Genomic DNA, 7,768 nt, shown 5'->3' on the forward strand with positions numbered 1-7,768 from the left:
ATCTAAAATCTAAAAATGTCTATTCTCATAAATATCCATCACAAACTATTTTATTCCATTAGAAGTTTAAATATTACATTATATTATAAGTATGAGTGGCTGACGTTTACACTTTTCAACAAACACATTTTATTCTTCATATAGCTCTCTATTTACCTAAAAACAAGGAAGAACTGTATGAGCCTGTATCAGAACCCAGTTATGTTATATAAATCACAATTTTTCACATAAGACACATTTCGAACCGGTATTCCACATAATATTGAACCTATTTTTATTAACTTAAGCTGTACAAAATAAACGAAAAATCACCAACGGAATTCCGATTCCATTAGACCCGTATCTTCCACACTCTTAAATTATTAATTAACCCGCAGCCGCATCGGGATTTATTCGATTGGTCGGGAGATGAAAAAAATCTCGTAATGAAATCACATTCCCGACAAGCTGCAATCGAGTGCGGCGAAGCGCGAAATCGACATTAATATAGGATTTCGTGCGTAAATACTTATGTAGTTGAGCAGCCTTCGAACGTGTATGTACATATACAGTGACACCGATTAGATTTATAACAACAAAATACATTTCGTTGCTACGCACTGGAAATGAAACTATCTTTTCGTGTCTAGAAATGAAACTATTTTTTCAAACAAACCTACTTTCCAGACTCTTTACAGGTTTCGTGGTCACTACTGGCTAAGGTGGTAGTCATCAACCAGTTACGTCATTAGACATAACTGGTTGATGACTTTGCCTCTTAGTCAGAACTTTTCTTTTACAATAAACAAGTCACGGGACGAACAAGTCGCACGCCTGGTGGTAAGCGACAGGCCTACCAAAGCTTTAAATCGTAAAGATCCTAGGGGCACTGCCACAGTGCCCGTCACCCTGAGACATAAGTTGACAAATCCCTTGTGCCTGTAATTTCACTAGCACCCTTACCTTTCCGAACCGAAACGCTGTAATGCACTGCACAAACATGCTGCAAATAATACTGCTTAGCGGCAGAAATAGGTGAGGTAGTACCCTCGAGGAACTCTTTCACAACTCAACTCATTCATACATATTTACGTTATAGCTTTAGTAGCAGTAGAATGGTACGATTTATTAAAAATGTATTTTTATTTTCAATTTAAACGACCAAAAAACGTGTTTCCAAACAGTATAAAAGAACATCCAATTTCATATTAGTGTCGTGAGCCATCAAAGTGAATGTACCCCTTGTCGGCCATTGGGCCTATGTAACATGAATCGATTAGAGAGTACTTACATCTCCCCTTCAAAATTTGATATACCATACGTAAGGGTATAAAACGTTTGACCTTGGGGATAGGTCCCCCGTAACCTAGCAACGCTCCCCCAGTCTAATCTGCAGATAAGCATACCTATAGGGCACCTATCAAGCTGGATTGTGAAGTTAGAAATTTTAGTTGCTAAAAAAAATTGTTATAATTTAATAGACAGATTGGTAAACATTTTATTCACTTCCATGACGATTTATTTGTTGTGTAGTTGGGTGGGTATGTGTGCGTGTGCGTGTGCGTGTGCGTGTCAACTTATTTCGCAGGGTGACGGGCGCAGTGATAGTGCTGCAACTGTTTTGGACAGGCGTGCCGCTTACCATCAGGTGCACGACTTGTCGTCCCGTCACTTGGTATCATAAAAAAAAACAAATGCGCATGTCGTATGTCGTGTCGTAGGAAGTAAAAGCTAGTCCAAAGTTTAAAATACTGATTCATAATTAAATCCTATTCAATTTACTCATTTCACTAGCCAGTACTTACTCGATGATATTGTACGCATAAAGCAAGTCATTTCATTTGGTATCGCGTAATAACATTGGATGAATAAGTTCTCGACGCACTGGATCAGTTGAAGCCAAAAAACTGACGATCGTCCTTTCACCTTTAGAAAAAGTCATATCCAACGTTTTGTAGGTATGAAAGGTTACATGTTAAACCACGTAGGTATTGCTATGTATGGCAGTCTCCCCATGGCAACAGAGTTGCGTCAGCCCTCGACCCCAAACGACGATATAATCAGACTGATGAATACTTTCAACACCCTATTGTATATCTAGATGTATTAAAAGTCTGGTACTATGATGGATTATAGGTAAGTTTTTTAACTTAAAGATTGATAAGTTTTTTCACTTAGAAACAAGAGTATCAGAATGTTATACTGTAACAAACCTACTTTATGTATTAGACGGCCTTAAGCCAGATTGTTCACTTTTAGTTCCCTAAGAATCCGCTAGATGGCATTGACTCGTTTGGCGTTATTTCTGAATCGCGGTGTTAAGATTTTCCCTCGAATGGTAGCTACTCGAACACAATTAACGGAGTGTGAGCCTTCAGCTTCTTTTCCTTCACTGTCCTTCGGCGGCCAAAAAAAATGTTAATGTGAAGAGAAATCTGAGAATACCGAGAGCTCAGTAAGGCTAACCAGGAGTTGTGTCCCTTCTTGGGAACTGCTACCCGGACCTTCTGATATTGTGTACGCTCTCACAGGGTGACATTTTATTGACCATCATATAGGGTGACATTCATCATTTCGGAAACAGTAGAGTAGTCCCTTCTTGGGAACAACTACCCGGACCTTCCCCATACAGGATGAAATTGCATTGGTGTCATACAAAGTGAAAAATAAATACTTATTCAACAACTTTGACTTTTCACTACGCTGGAGCTGCGTAACCTCCTCCCGCAGTACAGAGACACTCCCTTCCTTTACAATACTAGTTTCTTTTTCGTTTATTATTTTATCATGTTTTTTAAGCGGAATCGTGCCTATAGTTGTGTATATTTGCGTTAAGCCGAGCTTAGATACTTCACGGTCGTAATGATTGTCTTTTGTTTATCTCAAACACATAAGTACATGATACAAAAAACTCACGATTATAATAACGTTTTAACTAGATATTTTTCTGCGAATTTCCACTATACCAATTTCGGTTTTCAAGTTCCACGATGAATAATAAAACGTTTCATTACAAGTAGTTGTATTTTGACACACAGGGATTTAGAATTTGTTTAAAAAATTTTGAATTGTGTGAAACTGGAGACAATGAGTTTCATTCACATGGGGCAAACAGTTGGGGGTTAATAAACGTTATTAGAAGTGTACAAAATATTACAACCAACATATCGCTTATTTTGGTTTTTATACCACATGTCATATCGTATGTAAAAAGTGCTTTTATCAGATGAAAGTAATAAAAATAACAGAAACTACATAAAATAAATTATGTATGTGTGAGATTTCATAAATCTCCTATTTATTATTCTAATTTCGTTCGCAGAACCTCTAAACCTTTCTGAAAGGTATTACTTTGCAGATGTGATCTTATTATATCAAGGGTGTGAAACATAAATGTATTTAAATAATAAGTTTTAGTAGCAGTAGAGCACTTTGTAAAAGAGTTCGTCCAGGGAAGTATTGCCGCTACCTTGCTTATTTCTGTCGCCAAGCGGTAATGTGGTCGTTACTGTGTTCCAGTTTTGAAGGGTAAGGTGCTGGTGAAATTACAGGCACATGGTACTTAAATTTGTATATAATTGATATTCATTTTTTTTAAATTACTCCACTAGTTTGTTATAATTATTAATACAAAGATCGAAAACTTAGAAAAAATTCCTTCGATCCAGTTGGATTCGATCCAACGTCATGTAGCAAACCGTGTTAGACGCTATGTCAATTAAGCCACGGAACAAACCAGCGGATGTCACGAATTTTTCTATGTGCTTGTTGAAGGATCTTTGTATCTGGTTTTTAACGACTTTTTAGCCGTAGCGCCATCTATGAGAAATCTATGAAATCACATGGGACTCGTCAATTTAAGTCTCAGAGTGATAGGCGCAGAGTGCCTCCAGATTTTTGCGATTTAAAGCTCTGAGTGGCCCTGCAACTGTTATGGTCAGGCGTGTAGCTTACCACTAGGCTCACGACTTGTTCGTCCCGTCACTTGATATTCTAAAAAAACGGAAATAAAAATACTGTTAAAAAAAGCTTCACTAACAAAACATTAAATAATAACGTCGTATGAAACTTTTGCACTCTAATGCACCATTGGATTTAAGTACCGTCTTCCGATCAATTCGTTAAAAATATTACAAAATAAATTTCCAAAAGAAAACTGCACATGTTCTTGAACGTACAGTTTTGTCTATTAATATACTTATGTTTGTATTTCCAAAGAAATCACTGACACAGTGAACTGATGCGTGCGGCACACTTACCTCCTGCGTTTTGCCCTTATATTTTTGTCCTTACTCCTGACACACTTGATGTTTCCCCCTATGATTATTTCCCCTTCCCTTAGGGTGACTATAGCGTACCTAGTTATAAATCTAGATGCTGGATTTGCGAGGGGAGCTAGAGAGCTTTTGTAGATATCTAGTATGCTTGTGGGTATGTCAGAGAGGGGACGCAGTGTTTGTATTGTATTAAAGAGATGCACGAGGATGGTGAAGGATTTAAATAGTATCAGTTTTAAGCGTAGTGGAAAATTGAATCACCTATACTGTCACGGCGGTGAGGATATTAAGAAATTTTCAGCTAGAGAATTGAATATGAATATAACAATGTTTTACCATGATATTCAATTACTTTTTTGTGACTTTACTCCGCTAGTTTGTTATAATTATTAATACAAAGATTGAAAACTGTGAAAAATTCCTTCGATACGACTGAATTCGAACCAGTGCCTTCAGCGTTCCGTGGCTGACGCTCTCCCAACGGAGCTACAAAACCAACCAGCTAACCTTACGAATTTTTCTATGTACTTGTTGTAGATCTCTGTTTTTGATTTTTAACGACTTTTTTGGCGTAGCGCCACCTGCGAGAATATTTATTTTAAAAAAGTAGTGGAATACAAAAGTGCTGAAATTCCAATGACTTCATTAATATATGATACTTCGGGAAAGGAAGGGCGTAATACATTGACTTACAAATAAATGGACGACGGGTCTAATACAAAAACCACGAAAAAAATGTCCCAAGTTAACCTATTCGAAATTTAAATTGTAATGTCATCGCAGTATCGCGCTGTCAGTAGAACAAAATGAAGACTAAAGCGGAGTGTCGCGCTCTGTATACGATTTTAGCGCCTTACAAGTGCGGACACTTTTAGCGCGGACCCGACGTCCATATAATTGTAAGTCAATGGCGTAATAGCCAATTTTTATAGTTATGTGATTTATTACTTAAGTTAAAATATTATGCTCTTTCGATCTGTTCACTTGGAAGTTTTATTAGTTAAAAATGTTTTTTTGACGTAAACATAGTTAGATAAATAAAATAAAAAATTAATTAATATATTTAAAATTTTCGTCTTGCTAACTTTGTCGTTTGACTTTTATGCCTTTTCTTCCCTAAAGTACCAATATGCCTAAAAAATAGGTTTATTTTGTTTATTTCGTGTTCACATCTGACAAATAGGGATACATGGGTAAAACACTTAAATACTTGAGTGGTTAAAAATGTATCACATCTGACAAATGAAAATTAAGTAGCTATAAGCTGTCTTCACTAAGTACATCACTACATTAACTTAACATAAATGATCTTATTAAAGAGATAGATAGGTGAAGCACAAATTATTAAAAAAATACAAAAAAACTTGATTTGAAATTTGTAGAATAGAATCACGTTAATGGCAAGCTGTCAAAAGCGCAAGATGTAGACTGATTTTTAACCGACTTCAAAAAAGAAGGAGGTTCTCAATTCGACTGTATGTTCTTTTTTTTTTTTGTTAGTATGTTACGCGATAACTCCGGTATTTGTGAACCGATTTTCATGATTCTGTTTTTGTTGGAAACGGGGTAATTCCATAGTGGTCCCATTTTATTTTGAAGAAAATCAACCACCTCAAAGGGTGGCTGTTCACGCATGAAGATTAATTTTTATAAATAGCGCCTGACTTTAATTTAGGAGCAATTACTTTTAGCAAAATCAACTAAATATAGTTGATTTTGCTATTTCTCCAATTCAAGGCGTTTTTCTCTCGATATACTTTGAGTAGTGTCGTAGTGAGAACCTATTTTTATTATCTCCAGTATCAAGTCTTGTATAGTGGCGAACTAGGGGATATTTCAATAAAACTTAGCAAATAGATGTAATTCCACGTACTTTTGAGGTCGGTTTTTTTAGTACTCTGTACTGAGATTATTAGGCCCTACGCTACGTTTTAGCTTTTTTTTATAAATAACAGTCCTATGTAATTTAACATTCCTTTGCCTTACTCCTCAGAAAAAAGGAAGCGAAGCGCTTAGTGTGAATGGGTGGTATATCAACGACATAAGGATGAATATTAGGTGTCGTATTGTTTAATAAGTGACATTTTTATAGACACGGTCATATTGGTGGCAAAGCAATATATAACTTTGAAATAATGCGATCAGAAGTAAATGTATCTGTAAATACACTAATGAAGGAAGTTTATCAAAGAATTTTCATGCCTCCATTACCAGAAGGTCCCAATTGATGCTTCGACGGTTTTAATGAATATTCCAGTCAACCGAACAAATTGGAAGTCACCTAAAAAGAGTGTCCATTAAAAGGAATCTAACATCCCAACCTCAAATTAACTTTGGCAAAAGTTTACCCTCAAAATAATTAAGGATTCACCACAATTATCGCCGCAAAATCAAACTTCCCTTTGATCGTTATCTGGTAAAATTATTATTCACATTTTGGACTTTACAGTCAAAAGTTTTAAGGCCCAAATTAGGAAACCAAATTGATGTTTAGACAGTTTTATAAAGGAAAATTTTAATAAGCAAGAGGGCGCACAAGTTTTACACTTTTGCCTTTTTGTGAAATCACCAAAGGGAGACTCAGTGATAATTATAATTATTTACCAATTGTGAACAACTTTAAAAGTCGTCGTAATTGCAAGCCGCTTAAAGTATCATTGAAATGAATGTCTCGTATTCAATAGGGAGTTCGGGTAGAGTCACCGCTCTCTCAAGAGTGGCCAGAATTATCGAAAAGTGTTTTTCGTGTTGTTCGTATTTTAATTTTTCAGTCTCGATGTAAAGTTAAATTATTTCGCATGAGATATTTCTTAAATTGCATTTGAGTACATCTGATACTGTAGCAACGTTATAATATAAAATCCAATTTAATAGGACTTCTTTATCTTGTTCAGTCACTAATTCTTTTAGCCGGGTAACTTCAGCTGAGTTCGCACTCTCGTCTACTTGAAATTTCAATTTCGTTATATCGTTTCGAGTTTTATTCGGAGAATATCACTTTATGAATGAGAAGTCGAAAGCTTGCTCAAGTGTGCTTGTTGCAATTGCTATGAAGTACTCCGAGACTTTTAAATAAAAATTATATCTGGCACAAATTTTATATTCTCTGTATGTGAATATTCGTAAAGGCATAGTTTTTAAAGATGTTGCCCATACAAGATATCAGACCCCCTAACCGACCATTTTGTTCTGAGTAAATAAGTGTGAAGAAATAGTGCAGTGTGTATTACGGGCAGTAAATATGGAATTAATATATTGATTGAATAATAAAATTGATGTTTTCCGTACCGCCCGTAGAACATACAATTTTGTTTTTTATCACACTTGCACTTGAATAGTATCATTGCGTGCAGGCTAATTTGACTACAATGCCCCAGATAAAAACGTCGGGCCTTTTTTCTTCTCATTCCAGACATGGTCGGTAACGAGAAGGAAAAATGCTGGAGGGTTTTTATTTAAGTCATCATCATCATCATCATCATTCAGCCATACGACGCCCACTGCTGGGCATA

This window comes from Hyposmocoma kahamanoa, unplaced genomic scaffold, assembly GCF_003589595.1.
Source record: "Hyposmocoma kahamanoa isolate Upper Pololo Valley unplaced genomic scaffold, ASM358959v1 202, whole genome shotgun sequence".
NCBI lineage: Eukaryota > Metazoa > Arthropoda > Insecta > Lepidoptera > Cosmopterigidae > Hyposmocoma > Hyposmocoma kahamanoa.